Source organism: Pogoniulus pusillus, chromosome 37, assembly GCF_015220805.1.
Source record: "Pogoniulus pusillus isolate bPogPus1 chromosome 37, bPogPus1.pri, whole genome shotgun sequence".
Taxonomy (NCBI): Eukaryota; Metazoa; Chordata; class Aves; order Piciformes; family Lybiidae; genus Pogoniulus; species Pogoniulus pusillus.
In genome coordinates, this window is record NC_087300.1 from 9,643,051 (window position 1) to 9,660,987 (window position 17,937).

At 52.5% G+C, this 17,937-nt stretch overlaps 1 protein-coding gene across 1 annotated transcript in view; it reads left to right on the forward strand.

Moving 5' to 3' along the window:
* Positions 1–9,289: 9,289 nt before the first annotated feature.
* HTR1D (5-hydroxytryptamine receptor 1D) overlaps positions 9,290–17,937 on the forward strand; it is a 121,974-nt gene continuing 113,326 nt past the window's right edge. Inside the window, exon 1 of the mRNA XM_064172606.1 lies at positions 9,290–9,306. The gene's annotated coding sequence lies outside the window, so the exon portion shown is untranslated. The remainder of the gene's footprint in view (positions 9,307–17,937) is intronic.

Genomic DNA, 17,937 nt, shown 5'->3' on the forward strand with positions numbered 1-17,937 from the left:
GACGTTCTGCTTTTTGTGAGGGAGGCTGTGGGCTGGAAATCAGTCTAGTGCGTTCTGGGGAGGGAAGAGAGCTGAGAGGATCCTTGGAAAGTGCAGAGCCTCTGCGTGTTCCTCGGCTGCAGAGCTCCAGTTAATGCAGGACGCTGGGAACAGCTCTTCTCATGGTGACCCTCGAGCTGCTGGGGTACTTCAGCTCCTCCTTGGAGGAATGAAATGGTAAAGATTCAAAGGAGGTGCTGCACTGTAGGAATAAGGCTCCTGAGATACTGCTAGGAGAGCATCACCCTTCTCAGAGCTGCTGCGTGCCACAGCCTGCAGACGTGGGATTTGCCGCAGCATTGGCAGTGTAGTGTTAGAACTGAAGAGAGGCTCTGAAACACAGCAGGCAGCTTTGCCTTGCTTTGCTTCAGCTCAGCGTGACAGCACCTCCAGGCTGTGGTGCTCTTCATGTGTCCTGGGTCACTCTGGTGTAAGCTGTCCCTGAGAAGTGCTACAAACCAAAGGCCAAAAGTACCTTTTTAGCAGGACCACGCCGCGGTGCTGCCAAAGGGCCTCGAGCAGCAATTCATTCTTCGGGGGAATTGGTGTTTTTTTTCTGGATCTTCCTGCTTCCAGTGTGCAAAGTGCTTGGGACAGGCAGCAGGCACTGGGGAGCAAGCATGCGGGAGGCAGCAGCGGGGCTGGGCTCTGCCGTGCGCTGTGTCGGTGGCTGTGGAAGCAGGGCCTGGAGAGCAGCCTCTGGGTGCCACTGAGGGCTTCTCACTGAGGCTGCAGGGGAGCTGGTGCCGAGTTCAATGCCGTGGGTGGCTTGGCTGAACCTGAGCCACCTGGAACGGATAGAAAAAGGGCAAACTAAAGGAAAGTAGAGGGCGATGGTTGTTTACCTGCCTACAGCGTCAGGAGCTGTCGGTGTGACTTGATGATCTAATTTAAATGTGTGCCCTGTGGCCGTTCCCAGTGCTCAAACAAATTCACAGTTCAGGCTTGGTTTCTGCTGTGCCCTTCACTTCCACTTCTCTATTTCTGCTGTCTTCCCCTGCACTTTCTCACTATGCAGTTTCTTTTTGCCTTGTGAAATTCTTTCCTGAGCTACATAAATGGATTTCCTACAGAGGGTTGGGGTTTTTTTAGAAGGAGGGAAAGGTAATCAAATGTCTTTGACCACGACCCCCTCGGAACTACAGATTTCAGCTGCAGCTGCCACAGTCCCCTCTGCCTGTCCTGGGGGGACTCTGTGTGTCCAGAGATGCTGAATTATGGCTGGGAGGGGGTGGATGGATGGCCAGAGATCAGCACGATTGGGACCTGGCACAGGGAAGCCAGATGCAGTACAGGAGCTCCAGGACTGCCTCTCCTGGCTGAGAGAGGCTTCCTGAGCTTTGCAGTGCATGTTGTGCACTTCTGAAGGAAATGCTTCAAGCAGCAAAGTCAGACTGGAGACAGCTTGGGGCACACTCAGTGAGGCAGGGTGGAAACTGGGTCCTTGCCTGCTTTCGAGGCTTTGAGCTGAGCTGCCCCTGTGTGAAGCTGAACCACCTACTGCAAGGTTTCCTTGTGTGCAGAAAGAGATCCTGAAGAACTGTGTGAGTCATGCTGCACTGATGTCCTCGTTACCAGAACCCATGAACATGAGCCATGAAGCACAGACCCCCAGTGCCTGTCAGCTCGTGCCCAGGGGTGCACCTGAGCTGCAGTTGTGTGCCCAGGAGGAGGCTTTGCTGGGGCTGCTGTGGTTGCTTTTGGACAGTGCTGTGCTCCCATTATTTGCAGCTGGTCTCATCCCTTGAAAGGAAGGACAAGTGATTGATATCAGAAACTGCTTTCTGTGCAGGAGGCAACAGAGCTGGGCTGTGTTCCCTAAGGCACCTGGTGTGTACCAGATCTGCTGCCAGCCTCAGCCTGGCTTGGCTCCTGCCTGGCATCATGGCAGTGGTTCAGCTCTCACACTGCAGACTCCCTGCCTGAGCTGAGCAATCAACTGTAAGCCCTTTGCAGACCCATGGTGCAGTCTAACTGCCAGCTGGCCTGCAGCAGAATGTGCTGTGGATGTCAGCACACAGCATTGTAAAGCTTTTCTTGATCTCCTTGCTCTCCTGCCAGAACAAAACCTGAAAGGTTGAGCCTGGCTCAAGGATCTAGGGCACGATCCAGCAGCAACCATACAGCTCCCTGAAGGTCACTTAGCAAGCTGATGGTGCTGAGCTGGGAACTAGCAAGATTCAACACCTGCAAATAGTGTCCTGGAGGTTCCACAGTGGGCATAGGGAACATCTCTGAGGAGAGCACTGCTGGTGAGTTCTCATCGCTGCAGCCCAGCTTGGGTGGCAGGTTGCCCTCCTCGAGGCTTGAATTGGGGTGAGACCTGCAAAGGTGATTGGCAGGCAGCAGGAAGGGGCTGTGCCTGGGAGCAGAGTGAAAGCCTGCTGCCAGCTGAAGAAAAAGGACTTCATTAACCTCTTCTTCCATTTTTTATTTATAGCAAACTTTGGGTTCCATGAGTGGTGCACTTCAGGCAGTTGCCTTCTCTCTGAACTTTGTGGTCTTGTGGGTCATCAGAAAATGTGAGTTGAACAGCTCAGAGCAGTGTGGGGGTGCACATGGTCCAGGTTCAGTGTGAAGAACCTTCTGTGGCCCTGCCTGGGGCCAGTCTTCTACCAGCTTCCTGTAATGCCTGAAGAGCTCTGAGTCAGCCCATGCCAGGCAGCTTTGCTGCTCTTTGCACCAAGCACATGAAGTTCTTTGGTGGAACTGGGAGCTGGTGGTTGGTGGCATCCGCTGCTAACAGCAGCATCAGTGCAGAAGTGGCTGTGTGCAGCTGTGTATGTGATGGTTGGACAGCCAAGCACACCTCCTGGCCTTGAACCTGAGTGAACTCCCATTACCTGCTCTGTGAAGCCATCCACCCCGGCAGCTCCTCTCCCTGAGCACGGTCTGCTGCAGTCAGCTGTCATTATCTGTCTGCCACAGCTGCCACAATTGCCTCCCACACTTAAATTCTTCTACCTGCACCCAAACCTGAAGTGCCTTCAAGGGAGGTGTGCACATTGCATCTGTGAGAGCCTCTCACAGTGCTCTGCCTGCCTCAGCTGCCTCCTTGCAGCTCTGCTGCCTTTTGCTTCCCTCTCCAGTTTGGGGGTTCCCTTGGGGGTTCCCTTGCACCTCCACGTATGCAGGAGCTGGTTCCGGCGGGACAAAGTGTCTCAGGTTGCAGATCCTGCGGCACCTCGGGTGCGCTGAAACCCTCGGGGTGGCAATGGTTTGCATACCTAACGGCTTCAGCTCTCTGCCGTCACCGGGGAGTGATTCTGAGGCATGCTGTGTGCCTGTGCCGTGGGAGGTCAGGGGGCAGAGCGGCTGCTCCCCAGCCCGGTGCAGGGCTCACAGACAGGCTCCCCCGGGAGCCCTGCTGGAGCGGCCCACAGCAGCCCAGGAGCGGAGCCTGGCCGGAGCCAGAGGTTTCCTCTGCCGTGGGCGGTTGGGCGCTGGCCACGGCAGGAGGAGTGCGGAGCAGCGAGGGCGCTGTGGCTGCGCTGAGATCTGCCTGTATGGAGAGAAGTGGATTCTCTCCATGTGCTGCACCCAGGGGGTCTCCTGCTCCTGTGCCCGAAGAAACCGGCAGGCCGGGCCCTGCAGGCAAGCACTCCTCTCCCAGTTGTCCCCTCCGAACCATGCCGTGGTTCGTCACCACTTGGTGGACTGGATGTCCTTATGCTTGGGCTTTTAGTCAGCAGCCCCGGAGGCAGGGGACAGGATGCAGCCGGCCCTTGAAGCTCTTGGTGGCCATCAGGATCTGTGATGCCTTCTTGCAAGAGTGCCTGGGTCCTCTCTGCTTGTGGCACTCTTGCACCCTCCTGGTCCTCTCTGGGAAGGTTATGGTCTGCAGCACAGCAAAGCACAGCTGGCTGCAGCTTCGTGCTCTCAGCCACATCTTGTTGAGGTACCGTGGCAAGAGGCTGAGGTGAGAGGGGCCACAGCCTGGCTGCAGGTGACTGATTTGTGCTGCCAGCCTGAGGCCACACCAGCTGCCCAGTGTTCACTGCAGGCACAGTGGCCTTTGGCTTGTTTGCTTTTTAGTATTACTCATTTATTTGTTTGTTTGTCTGTTTTTTTGTATAGCTGTACAGGGAAGCTATAAAGCATGGGAATGTTCACATACATTTTGTCTCTTTTTTTTTTCTCCATCTGGGGGATTTGGGATGCTGAGAGAGCAGAAATGAGTTCTAGGGGCATTTCCTGATGTGTGGTGATCGTGTACACATTTCCTGTGTATCCTGATGCTGTGATGAAATGCTGTGGTGTAGCATTTTGAGGAGTGTGGTGCAGAGAAGGCTGTGCCATAGAGGGGAGGAATTTGACTATTTTGAGGTCTACAAGAATAGAAGTAGGACAAATGTGAATGTGCTGAGCAAGAGTAAAGGATGGTCCCTTCCTGGGGAGATTTTGCACTGTGTCCAGTCTGGGATCTGACACCTTCCAAGAGTCCCTTCTGGAAATAAAGCAGCTTTGTTTATCAGGCTCTGTACAGGCATCTCTGCCTCTCTCTGATGTCTACAAGCACCATCAGGAATCTCCTTAGGAGCTCACAGCAGGGTTCAGGTGGTGGATGCTGCCAAACCAGCACCAGCACAAGAGTGCAGTGCTGATTGCACATTTGGGGTGGTGAAGGGAACACCTGAGCTGCACAGAGAGACTGAGGAAGCCTTTCCTGTGCAGCCATTACTGCCATGTGCTGCTGGAAATGAAAGTGCAAGCTGAAGAACTGGAGAGAGCTGTGGAAAGCAAGAACCAGCAGTCAACTGCAGATAAAACCTGGAGAAATCATTGCCTGTCTAGAGCTGCAGTGTGCCTCAGGGAGCAGTCTTGGGCACAGGAGACCTTCGCTATCTTTCTTGGATGACTTGGGTGTTCCTCTCATCTCCACCTACTCCTGTGCCAGGACAGCTCATTGCTTAACCTGAGTAATTGCCCTGGCCATTGTGTTCAGAGGACTCTGGGCTGGCCAGCAAGAAGACGCTTTAAGCAAGGATCTGTCTGTTACCAGGAGAGGGACACGGAGCTCACAGCAATCTGCAGAGAACTGTCCCCATGGGTTGTGTTCGGCTGCTCAGTTATGGTTAGATCTGGAGATCCCTGGGCTCTGCTCCTTGGTGGAATCTCAGCCCTGGGGCATGCAGAGAGTGACTGAGCTTCCACACTGGAGACCTTCCAGCAGTGGCCTGGGCTACAAAGTGCTCTGAAGGTGTCAGTGCAGTCCAGGGCTCTGCCGCATCCAGAGACAGCAGCTGCCCTGCAAACCAGCCCTGGCAGTTGCACTTGGACCCAGAGTGAAGCACAAGCAGAGCAAGGGCACAAGAAAGGGGCAGAACTGGAGTGACACACAGGTACCTCCAACCATCAAGCTATTGTAGGGCCATTTGTACAAACCTGGGGCTGGCTTGGCAGCCCATGCCCTTTGCATGGCACCCCGGGGTCCATTATTCACTTCTTTAGTGCCAGTCCTGGTGGACAGCAAGAAGGGGGTTGTCATGTTGCAAAGGCTTTTCAACTGCTGAGGCTTATCCCAGGCAGGACTCCGCAGCTTGCCCTGCTGTGTTTGATGTTGCTCTGCTGCCTTGCTGACTGTTGCAAGACAAAGCTGGCAGGTGCCAGGAGAGAAAAGCACTGATGGGGGAGCATTAGCTGTGATTTCCTGTGCTGACTGCAAACAGGAAATCTGCAGCTGCTTGTGCTGCAGGAATTGTTAGATGTGATGTGGGCATCGGAAGGCTGAGGACAGGGTTTATGCAGCTGCTGGGTTTTGGTAACACGTAGCTGATCTCAGAGTGGGTGCCTCTGTGACAGCCAGTGGGATGCAGGCAGCTGGGTGAGGCTCTTGAGCAGAAACCCGAGTAACAGGAGCTGTGATGCTTCATATTCAACGCCCAGCAGCCCTACAAGTGCCTCATTCTTTCTTGCAGATGCCAGGAGGAAAAAGCTGAAAGCCTTGTTTTAAAAATGAGGACACTAAAAAATCCATCAGACACCTGGAGAGAGACAGTCACTGCTGCATGATGTGCAGCAGAGCTCTCCAGTGCTGCTGCAGGAGTGGTGCCAGGTGTCAGCAAAACTGAAGTCTCGTTAGTTAAATAAATGTCTCAACAAATAAGATGGGAGCCTTTTGAACTGAACTGAGAGGCCTGAAAGCAAAAGGAACAGTGGTGGAGCTGCTAGGCTGAGATCAGGGAAAAGAGCAGCAAGGAGGACTTTGATTACCCCAGCAGAGCCTGGATGTGACGCTGAAGCTAAGTTTAGGGCTAAGTCTGGAGCAGACAGTGGGGAACCCACAAGAGAAGTGACTTTTGGCATGGCCTGGTTAGCGCCCAGGATTTGATTCAGCTGTTTTTAAGGAATAAGTGGTCTGAGGGAAGCGACTGGATGGGAACAGCTCATTCTGGAGGTCTTCTGTGAGAAAACTCTCAGGAAGAATAATCATGGATTCGTGAAGGGGAGGTCAGGTTTGAGCAAGCTGGGAGCCTTCTAACGATGGCATGACAGGCTGGGCAGATGAGGGGACAGCAGTGGCTGTTGTCTACCTCAGCTTCAGCAAGGCTTGGACACTGTCCCACAGCATCCTCCCAGGGAAGCTCAGGCAGTCTGGGTCCTAGTTTGTCCAAGGTAAACCTGACTGAAGTGTAAAGGGCAACCTTCCACTTCCAGTGCTCCCATCCTCATCCCCTTCACCCCTTGGGCTGTGCTGGGTTTGACACTGCTCTGTGTTGCATGTAGAGCTCCTGGCTGTCAAGATTAATTGTCCTTGAGACATGTTGGTCCTCTCTGCCTGGCCAAGCCATCCCCAGCCTCAGCAGTGGCATCGATGTGCAGCAGCTCAGGAGAACTGCTGGTGGTGCTGCACGCAGCACTGCAGCAAACGACATCTCCCTGCTTGCAGCAGGCCTTTGCCCACCCACCTTAGACCTTTCCCATCCCCACACTGACCTGGCCCTGATGTACATTTGCCTCAATTCGTGCCAAGCTAACAGAATCCTTCAGTTGGCAGGAAGGAAGCATTGCCCCCCCCCTCCCCTTCACACAGACTAGCTGAGTGCAGAATGATTTAACAGGGAGGCAGAGAAAAGTTAAGCAGCAAAGCAGTTACAGCAGCAGCCATGTTCCAGGGAGGGCAATGGATCCCTTTGAAGTGGCAGCATTAGGCCTTTGGAACAGGGCAAGCACAGTGCAAGAGAGTGTAGTGGAGGGGGATTCTGCCACCTATGCCAGTTGTGGCGGAGGAGAGAAATTAACTGATGCAAGAGGATACTTTATAAAAACATGTATTTATTAACTTCAGTATTTTCAACTCTTGCCACCCCCAACCACTGAACTTTAATATTAGTATTTGTTCTACAGAGTTATGAAGACGTTATGGAAATATACCAAACATTAACTATTATAACAACTAGCAAACATTCAAACTATTAACAGAGAGAGTTTTCCCCGCAGCTTAATGCCACTTGGGGTCATATACTACTTGCCCAGCAAGGGCAGGCTGCAAGCTGTTTTCTGCTCTATGGCAGAGGTAATAGAAATTACAGAAGCATTAAAGTATTTACTCATAATTCTGATTAATCAATAATTGCCCTCCAGGGCTACGTCACAGCCTATGCCAATTCTTCAGGTTCTCTGCCTGTGGACTTTGAGGCTGGAATCCTCCTGTTTCAGGGGAAACTACAGTCTCTGACCTTATGCTGCTGATTTCTTCTGGCTGCTCTCTCCAGGGATATGTAGACAGGATCTCAGGTGCAGAGGCAGGATGCTGTGCTGTCTCAGCACGATGTAATGCTGGCTACTCAGGCCGATCATGTGCAGACAAGTGGGTCTGCTCCTGGCAACTTGTGGCAATGGCGCACACCAGGTAATCATATAAAGGCAGGCATAAGTGAGCTCTGCAAGTAAGTACGCAGGCAGGCAAGCAAGCAATGTGGGGGAGCAAGCAAGTGAGCCTGTGAACCCCTATTTATTAAGTGTGGGCCGAGAATTAATGCCCATTGGCCACTAGAATGACCAATCAGGTTGGCAGTCAGCCAAACCTTACCATAATAGGTGAAAGCCACTTGCCTGGGCTTTCCAAGTATGGTAATCACACGGGCCTAGCACTAGGCAGGCAGGAGCTGGGCGTGTGGGGGCTTACACAATCAGGTATTCTGGGCAGGCCAGGCTTTATGACACCAGGTCTGTTGTGCCCCTTTGTTCTTGTTTAATATGTTTACCTCTGGTGCAGGCAGAGAGACATGTCCAGGCAGGGCAAGGCATAAATGAGCCTATTTTTGGGCCTGCATGCCCTTCACAACAATACCACCCCCTGGCCAATGGGCCATTAATCGAGGGCAATTAATTATCCCTCTGGGGACAAAGTATTTTGTGTGGATTACCTCGGGAATAAGCATGCTGCCTTTCTTGGCAGCGGAAACCCTTTGATATGGCATATCACCTTTGGATTAGGTCACCTGCATAAACACAGTGGGTTACATATATGCACAGTGAGTTTACATGCTACATGCATCAAACAACAGTGTATACAACCATATTACTCTGTGTAGAGCAGAATACAAACTGTTTAGAGCTTTATTGCTCTGAGCCCAAATACCTGGTACTCTTTATTAATCCCCCCACCCCCTTGACTGGCTTATGTGACACTGGATCAAAAATATGCATGGAGCTTTTCAATTTCCCATTCTCCACCCCCAGATGAAGACGGATTGCTGTCACCATGACAGCTATTTCTCATATCAGGTTGAGATTACATTCGCGCCCTTTCTAAGCACCAACATTCGAATTCTGGTTGGTGAAACCATTCAAAATAACTTAGGAACTCCTCATTGCTGACGCCGTGATCTGAACGGCTGGAGGAGCTGAGATCTGGACAGCTGGGGTCGCTGTCACTTGAGCAGCTGGGATCTCGGGCGAGCCCTTCTGGTGCGAAGCCTTTCCTTGTCCCTCTGGTGATGCTGCCTTCCAGATTCACCAGAGGCTGAGGACAGGTCTTTGATGTGCACCTTCCTTTTGCCATGTGGTTCTGCACCATGGTTTTCTCTGTGCTGCTTGTTATTTGTGCCCTCAGCTAAGGCTGAAGGTTCAGCATCTTTCTGCTATTTAAGGGTTTTTCCCAAAATTTCCCCTTTGGATTACGTCGGGAGGCTTCGCAATGTTTACCCGCTTTCGGCTTGGGTTTGCGGCTTGGAGGCAAGGCTCCGTCGCTGGACGACGGCGCGGCGTGGCTGTCCCAGGATCTGTGGTTGCAGACGGGCTGGATTGGTGTGCTGAGTCGCGGTGAGGCTTTTCGGGTGCTGTGCCTTTGAAGCTGCCGTTTGCAGGCTCTTCGCGCGTCTCAGGCGGCTGGGTGGGGCTCGGCTGCTGTGCAGTGCGGGCATGCACTGTGCGCACGCAGGGGCTGGCGCTGCGGACATCTGTGTGCTTCGGAGAGCCGAAGTCTTTTCTCTCTGTGCTGCTTTTAACTTTGCGGCTTCTCGCTTTTAAATCGCGTGGCTCTGCTTTGAGAGTCGGACGAGGCGCTGGCAGAAGCAGCTGGAGCTGCCGGGGCTACTGAACTTTGGGGGCTGTCCCTCGCGTGGCTGTTTGCCGAATTAAGGTTTACCTCGGCTGAATGGAACACTGATAGCTCCTGCCCTGAAGGGAGAGCCATGTCTTTTGTCTTAGCTACTGTGCTAGCTGATGGGCGATTAAGTACCTCGCCCTTCCCTGTGCCTGCTTGGAGAAATGGCAGGAACACAGGACTTGTTTTTGCCTCTCTTATAAGGCATAAAGAGATAAAGTCAAAAAGCCTCTGATTTTGTAATTTCAAATTTTCATTCTCTCTAAGCTCAGGATTTTTTCATTTGCATTTTTTTAGCTCTGTGTCTGCACTAGACAGGTAGCCGGGATTAAAGCATGTTTTTCTTGAGCGTTCTTTGCTAGGTTTTCAAGTGAGTTTTTGGGTTGGCAGCAAATTTAAGCTGCCCATTCTAGCCCATAGCCTGTGATATTATAGACCAAGTTATGAAATGTCTTCATCATTGTGTACCCTGCTTGCTGCGCCAATATTGTCACAGAGAGGTATTCTGCCACCTATGCTGATTGTGGCGAGAGTTGAAAATACTGAAGTTAATAAATATATATTTTTATAAAATACCCTCTCACATCAATTAATTTCTGTCCTCTGCCACACTTGGTGTAGGTGGCAGAATACCCCTCCACGACAGAAAGGCTGAGGGGTGAGAATTGCTTTGCTTATTGCTTGGCAGAAATTGGCTGCACAGGCCAAGCAGTGTCTCAGCTCAGACCAACCACGTTGCTGATGTGCTGAGATCATAGTTGCAGGACACACTCCTTGATCCCTGCATTCCTGTCAGCAGCCAGGGTGGCAGTGGGGGAGAGCAGGAAGCTTTGGCTGGGGGTTGCCATGCAACTTTCAGATGCAATGATCTCAACGACCGTTGATTGATGCACCACTGCTGCCTGCCCTTTCACCCTCCCAGGCCTCCTCTGTAGCAGTGGAGCTGGGGTGTGTGTGGGAGAAACCAGAAAAGAAACTCTTCTGTGAAAAATAAAAATGAAGCAAATACCAAAAAAAGCAATAAATGCTGCAAAGTGGGGAAGAGCCCCAGCAGCCCTGGGTGTGGTGTGGGGCTGCTTGAGCCAGAGCCTGGGGCCACTTGCTGAGGTGGGGATGTCTGATGTGGCTTGGTAGTGAGGGTGGCAGCATCTTCACTGGGGCAGAGGGACAAGCCTCGTTCCTTTGCTAGGTCTAGCTAAGGCCGTGCAGGTAGGGTTTGCTTTGCTCTTGCCAGTGCTGACCTTGTCACAGAAAATACCTTGGCACGTTCTTCATGCCCATGTGAGAAATACATAGAATCATATGTTTGATCTGATCAATTCGTGGCAAGGGGTCACAGACAAGGAGGAAGGGGGGTTTGAACGAAACTGCATTCCTGCTTGCACCACCATCGCAATAAGCTTAAGATAAGAGTAATTAGATTGAGGAAGGAGGGAGGCATGTGGAAGAGATAGTCTTTTGCATGTTTAAATGGAAATGCATTCCTCCTGGTAACACCTTTTCTGTATGAGCAAATAGAAGAACCAGGACTTTGGAGTTCAGGCGAGAGCGAGGCTGTGACGGGGGCTCGTGGCGTCCGCCGCGGGAGGTTTAAATCCCCACCGGTGCCGCACGCTGCCATTGTGCCTGCAGAGCCTCTGCTCTGTCTCTGCCTGTCAGTATCACTGTGCACTATGCCTGTCACTCGCGCTATGAAGGGCAGGAAAAGCCTGTGCACGCAGACTGACTCGACCCAGGAACACACAGGAGTCCAGGCTACTGGCTGCAGGGAGTACTGGAGCCTCTCACTTGCTGCAGAAGGGGAAGGGGAGAACAATTGCACCAGGTGTGAGCAGGTGAACTTCCTTCTCACTTTGGTGGCAGAATTGAAAGATGAGGTGGCTGAGCTGAAGGATGAAGTATCCAGGCTCAGGTCCATAAGGGAGAACGAAAGGGAGCTGGATCTGTGGGAGCAGGCCCTGCAGATCGCCCCTGCTAAGGAAGCTGCCCCTGGAAACAGTGAGGGATGGGTACAGATCCCTGTCAGGGTTAGTAAGGGAAGTCCACCCCGGCCCTCTCCTCCTCTTCCTCTGCCCTTGCACAACAAGTATGAGGCCCTGCATGCAGAGGGCACAGAGGATGAGAGCACTGAGGAGCATCCAACCAGGATGATGCCTAGGGTGGAGCAGTCCCCACCAACTCTGGTTACCGGCTCCACAAAAAACAAGAAAAAGAGAAGGGTCATAGCCGTTGGGGACTCTGTCTTGAGGGGGACAGAGGGACCCATCTGTCGTCCCAACCCATCTCACAGGGAGGTCTGCTCCCTTCCTGGTGCCCGGGTTAGGGACATCACCAGGAGACTCCCTAACCTAATCCAGCCCTCTGATTATTACCCCTTGCTGGTAATTCAGGCTGGCAGGGATGAGATCGAGAAGAAGGGCACCAGGGCAATTAAAAAGGAGTTCAAGGCCCTGGGGAAATTGATAGATGGGGCAGGAGCACAGGTGGTGTTCTGCTCAGTTCCCTCTGTGGCAAGGGAGTTCACAGAGAGGAACAGCAGAACCTATGACATCAACAGCTGGCTCAAGGGATGGTGCCAGCAGTGGCATTTTGGGGTCTTTGACCATGGGGGAACTTTTACTGAGCCGGACCTGCTCGATCCTGATGGGGTGCAGTTGTCTAGGAGGGGCAGGAGAGTCCTGGCACTGGAGTTGGCAGGGCTCATTAGGCAGGCTTTAAACTAGGTCTGAAGGGGGTGGGTGAGGCAATTACTCTCTCTGAGAAGGAGAGAGTGGGAAGGAAACTAGGGACAATTGGGGAACCCAGAGCCCAGCTGAAGTGCATCTACACCAATGCACGCAGCTTGGGTAACAAGCAGGAGGAGCTGCAAGTCCTGGTCCACCAGGGTGACTATGAGATAGTTGCCATTTCAGACACTTGGTGGGATGACAGGCATGACTGGAGTGCTATACTGGGGGGATACAGCCTCTTCAGAAGAGACAGGTAAGGGAGAAGAGGAGGAGGGATGGCCCTGTGTATTAGGGAGTCACTCCATGCCACTGAGCTTGAGGTGAGGGATGAAGGGGTTGAGACCTTGTGGGTTAAAATCAGAGGGAGGACTAACAAATCTGACATCCTGGTTGGAGTCTGTTACAGACCACCCAACCAGGATGAGGAAACAGATGAGATATTTTACAAACAGTTGGAGGCTGTCTCAAGATCAGATCTTGTCCTTGTGGGTGACTTTAACCTGCCAGATATCTGCTGGGAACTTAATTCAGCAGAGAGGAGGCAGTCCAGGAGATTTCTAGAGTGCATGGAGGACAGCTTCATGTCCCAGCTGTTAAGTGAGCCTACTAGGGGTCAAGCTCAGCTTGACCTGCTGCTGTCCAACAGAGAAGGGCTGGTAGGAGATGTGGCAGTGGGAGGCTGCCTGGGGTGTAGTGATCACGAGATAGTGGAGTTTTCAATATGCAGGGAGGTAGGGAGGCACTGCAACAAAACCTACACCTTGGACTTTCGGAGGGCAAACTTCCATTTGCTTAAGAAACTTATTTGCAAAGTCCCCTGGGCAGCAGTCCTTGGGAACAAAGGGGTCCAGGATGGTTGGACCTACTTTAAACAGGAGCTCTTGAAGGCACAGGAGCTGGCAGTTCCCATGTGCCGAAAGATGAGCCGCAGGGGGAGGCGACCAGCCTGGATGAGCAAACAGCTCCTGAAGGAACTGGGGGAAAAAAAGAGGGTGTATCACCTCTGGAAGGAGGGGAAGGCTTCTCCTGATGTGTTTAAGGCTGTAGCCAGATTATGCAGGAGAAAAATTAGAGAGGCTAAGGCCCAGCTAGAACTTAGGCTGCCACCTCTGTGAAGGATAATAAAAAGCACTTTTACAAATGTATCAATGCTAAAAAGAAGGGCAAGAAGAGCTTCACTCCTTACTGGACCGGGAGGGGAACACCATAACTGATGACAAAGAAAAGGCTGAGGTCCTGAATGCCGTCTTTGCTTCAGTTTTCAACAGCAAGGAGGGAGGAGTTCAGGGCAAGTGGCCTCTTGAACTGGGGGATGGGGTCAGGGAGCAGTGTGTTCCCCTGGAAATTCCTGAGGAATTAGTTCAGGACCTGCTGAGCCACCTGGACACCCATAAGTCCATGGGACCAGATGGGATCCATCCCAGGGTGCTGAGAGAGCTGGCAGCTGAGCTGGCCAAGCCACTCTCCATCATTTTCCAGCAGTCCTGGCTCACCAGAGAGCTCCCAGGAGACTGGAAACTACCAACGTGGTCCCCATCCACAAGAAGGGTCGGATGGAGGAACCTGGGAACTACAGACCTGTCAGCCTGACCTCAGTGCCAGGGAAACTGATGGAGCAGGTTAGCTTGGGGGTGATAAGAGCGCACCTGAGGGATGGCAAAGGGCTCAGGTCCAGCCAGCATGGGTTTAGGAAGGACAGATCCTGCCTCTCCAACCTGATCTCCTTCTATGATCAGGTGACTGCTTGGTGGATGTGGGGAGGCCTGTGGATGTGGTCTGTCTGGACTTCAGCAAGGCCTTTGACACTGTCCCCCACAGCAAACTGCTGGCTAAGCTGTCAGCCCATGGCTTGGATGGCAACACTCTGTGCTGGGTTAGGAACTGGCTGGAGGGATGGACCCAGAGAGTGGTGGTGAATGGTGCCATATCCAGCTGGCAGCTGTCACTAGTGGTGTCCCTCAGGGATCAGTGCTGGGCCCCATCCTCTTTAACATCTTCATAGATGATCTGGGTGAGGGCATGGAGTCAGTCATCAGCAAGTATGCAGATGACACTAAGCTGGGGGCAGATGTGGCTGGGTTGGAGGGCAGAAGGGCTCTGCAGCAGGACCTTGACTGCCTGGACAGATGGGCAGAGTCCAAGGGGATGGAGTTCAATAGCTCCAAGTGCAGGGTGCTGCACTTTGGCCACAGCAACCCCATGCAGAGATACAGGCTGGGGTCGGAGTGGCTGGAGAGCAGCCAGACAGAGAGAGATCTGGGGGTGCTGATTGATACCCACCTGAACATGAGCCAGCAGTGTGCCCAGGTGGCCAAGAGGGCCAGTGGCATCCTGGCCTGCATCAGGAATGGTGTGGCCAGCAGGAGCAGGGAGGTCATTCTGCCCCTGTACTCTGCACTGCTTAGACCACACCTTGAGTGCTGTGTTCAGTTCTGGCCCCCCAGTTTAGGAGGGACATTGAGATGCTTGAGTGTGTCCAGAGAAGGGCAACGAGGCTGGTGAGAGGCCTTGAGCACAGCCCTACGAGGAGAGGCTGAGGGAGCTGGGATTGGTTAGCCTGGAGAAGAGGAGGCTCAGGGCAGACCTTATTGCTGTCTGCAACTACCTGAGAGGTGGTTGTGGCCAGGAGGAGGTTGCTCTCTTCTCTCAGGTGGCCAGCACCAGAACGAGAGGACACAGCCTCAGGCTGTGCCAGGGGAGATTTAGGCTGGAGGTGAGGAGAAAGTTCTTCCCTGAGAGAGTCATTGGACACTGGAATGGGCTGCCCGGGGAGGTGGTGGAGTCGCCGTCCCTGGGGCTGTTCAAGGCAGGACTGGATGTGGCACTTGGTGCCATGGTCTGGCCTTGAGCTCTATGGTAAAGGGTTGGACTTGATGATCTGTGAGGTCTCTTCCAACCTTGGTGATACTGTGATACTGTGACACTGTGATAGAATAGGGTATAAAAAGAGAAAATTGAAGGCAAAGGCTGTGCTTTGGGGTAGATCAGAGTCTCCCCTCGTACCCAGGCCTGTACATTGCTTGATTCCTGCAACTCTATTAAAGCCTTAACTTGCATGAACGCCAGTTTATGCCTGTTATTTATGACACCCAGGAGGCAGCAGGAGTTTCTTGACACTGCTGCAGCAGCCACCCTCCTGGACTCCAGCCATTGCAGGAGGTGGCTGTAGGTGCCACAGCTAGGTTCCTGGCTGAGCCATGGAGCTGGGGCTTCACCCACCATTGTGCCCAGCCCTGGTGATGCAGCTATGACTGTGGCAGATGTTCTGGCTGTGCCACACAGAACTGCAGAGAAAGCATCAGGGGCAGGGAAAAGATCTGACTTACCTACAGGGAGGTAAGGGCAGCTGCCTGCAGAGAGGTAAATGCCAAGGGATGGTCGCATGGCAGACAGGACTCAACTCTAGCAGGCACTGCTGAAGAGCCCTTGGGAGACCAACAGAAGTCTGCAAATCCATGGTGGGTGGATCACTGCAGCTACCTGAGGGGCAGCCTGGCACCTGAGCTCACCTGGCCCCATGGCATCTGGCTGCAGAAATTCACTGCTGCCAAGGTGCAGTGACCGCGTTGGCATCTTTGACAGAATGAACCCCAAGGTTCACAGCAAGGATAGGAAGGGAAAGAGGAAGGGGAGGGAAAGGGGAAAGAGAAGGCGAAGGGAAAGGAAAGGGAAAGGAGAGAGGAGGGAAAAGGGAGTAGGAAACAGGGATTCACACTGACACTGCGACCTCTTGAGCCTGGACTGGGCTTCATGGAGTCTCTGTCAGGGACAGGGATGAGTTGTCAGAGCACTGCAGGAGGGTTTGCTCCACGCTACAGGCTGCCTTGTGAGTCATAGAATCATAGAATCAACCAGGTTGGAAGAGACCTCCAAGATCATCCAGTCCAACCTATCACCCAGCCCTATCCAATCAACCAGACCATGGCACTAAGTGCCTCATCCAGTCTTTTCTTGAAGACCCCCAGGGACGGTGCCTCCACCACCTCCCTGGGCAGCCCATTCCAATGCTACCCTTTCTCCACCCTGAGGCTGCATCCAAGTTGGCACCTCATTTCTTTCTGCCTGAGATAATTCCCCCTGATTCCCTACAGTGACTGTACCATTGCAGGGGCTGTCCCTGGTCAGCTCAGCCTGTGTGAGTTGTGGAGGTGCAGAGCAGCATCAGTGCTAGCCATGAGGCTTTGCATCAGCTGTACCACCACACAGCATCTCAAGGCCTACTGAACTGAATTCTGGCTGCTGAGGCATAGACACTTCACATTTCTGCCCTGGGCAGCAAACCCCAGGACAGAGCACAGCCAGTCTGACAAAACTGATTTTTGCATCCTTTGGTTCTTTCCCCATGGCAGGACTCTCGAGGTTTGAGCAGCAGCCTCACCTCGTGATGCCTCCACTCTCCTACATGGTCAGTGTGGGGAATATTTTTTCGGTGTTTCTCCTAGATTTAGATGCTTCAGGTCTCCTTTTGGCTGCCAATGCAAAGTATCTGTTGTGCCAGGGAACTCACAGGAGGTACAAAACGAGGCAGGGATTTCTCAGCAGCAGTGGGGAAGAGCAGCAGTGCGGAAGCAGTAGCAGCACAGAAAACAGAACAGTTCATTATGCTGGAAACTCAGAGAGAGAAATATCTGGGAATGGGCTTTTTTGGGATTCATTTGCATGAAATCTCTATGCTCACAGCTCTGCAGCTGACCTCAGCATCTTCCAGGAAAAGCTGTGTGATCAGGGCCAGAATGTCTAATGAGAGAACAAGTAGGAGATGCATTGATCCTCACTGTGCGTGCAGGTCTTATTTAGAAGCAGAGCAGACCACGGATTCAGTTCTTCCTCTCTGCATTTCATTAATGATTGTGAAGTAGCTAAAGACAGCAGAAGAGAGCCTTCTGTGCCAAGCCACCATCTTATCATTGTTAATAACTCAGACTACATTGAGCTGCCCCCAGACCAGGCAGGTGGCATTAAAACCCCACACTTTTTAATGATGACATGGCACTGCTGGCACTCCGCAGCTTGAGTGAGTGGCTCCCACATGGTGCTGCTGGTGGTTTAACTTCAGCTTATAAATCCTGTGAGAAGGAGAGGCAATAGCTTCCCAGCAGGGAAGAACAGGAGGTCCAACAGCACTTCCACATCTTGCTTCCCCAGGTTAGTCCTGTTTCACCTTTACCACACAGTTGCCAAGTCTCTGAAAGCCAGCAGGACCCAGGTGCCAAACTGAAGGAGTTGCTCGGACCAGACATGGGAAGTTGTTATTGTTTATCCAAAATCAATATCGATGTGAGAAATAAATGTTTGATCCGATCAATTTGTGGCAAGAGGCCACAGACAGGGGTGAGGGGGGACTTTGAATGGAGCTGCACTCCTCCTTGCACCACCACCACAAAAGTATACACTTGGCTTAAGCTAACAGAGCAAGAAATAATTAGGAACGAGAAGGGCTGAGGTAGGAGTGAAACAGGTGGAAGAAACAGCCTTTGGCATGAGCAAACAGAGGAAGAGCCATACAAAAGACACTACTGCTTTGGAGTTCATGCAAAGGACACTTGAGGAAGACCCCTTACTTCATCACTGAAGACCACCAGAGGGACCACCGGATAAAGAGAGCCATGCGTGGAAGAG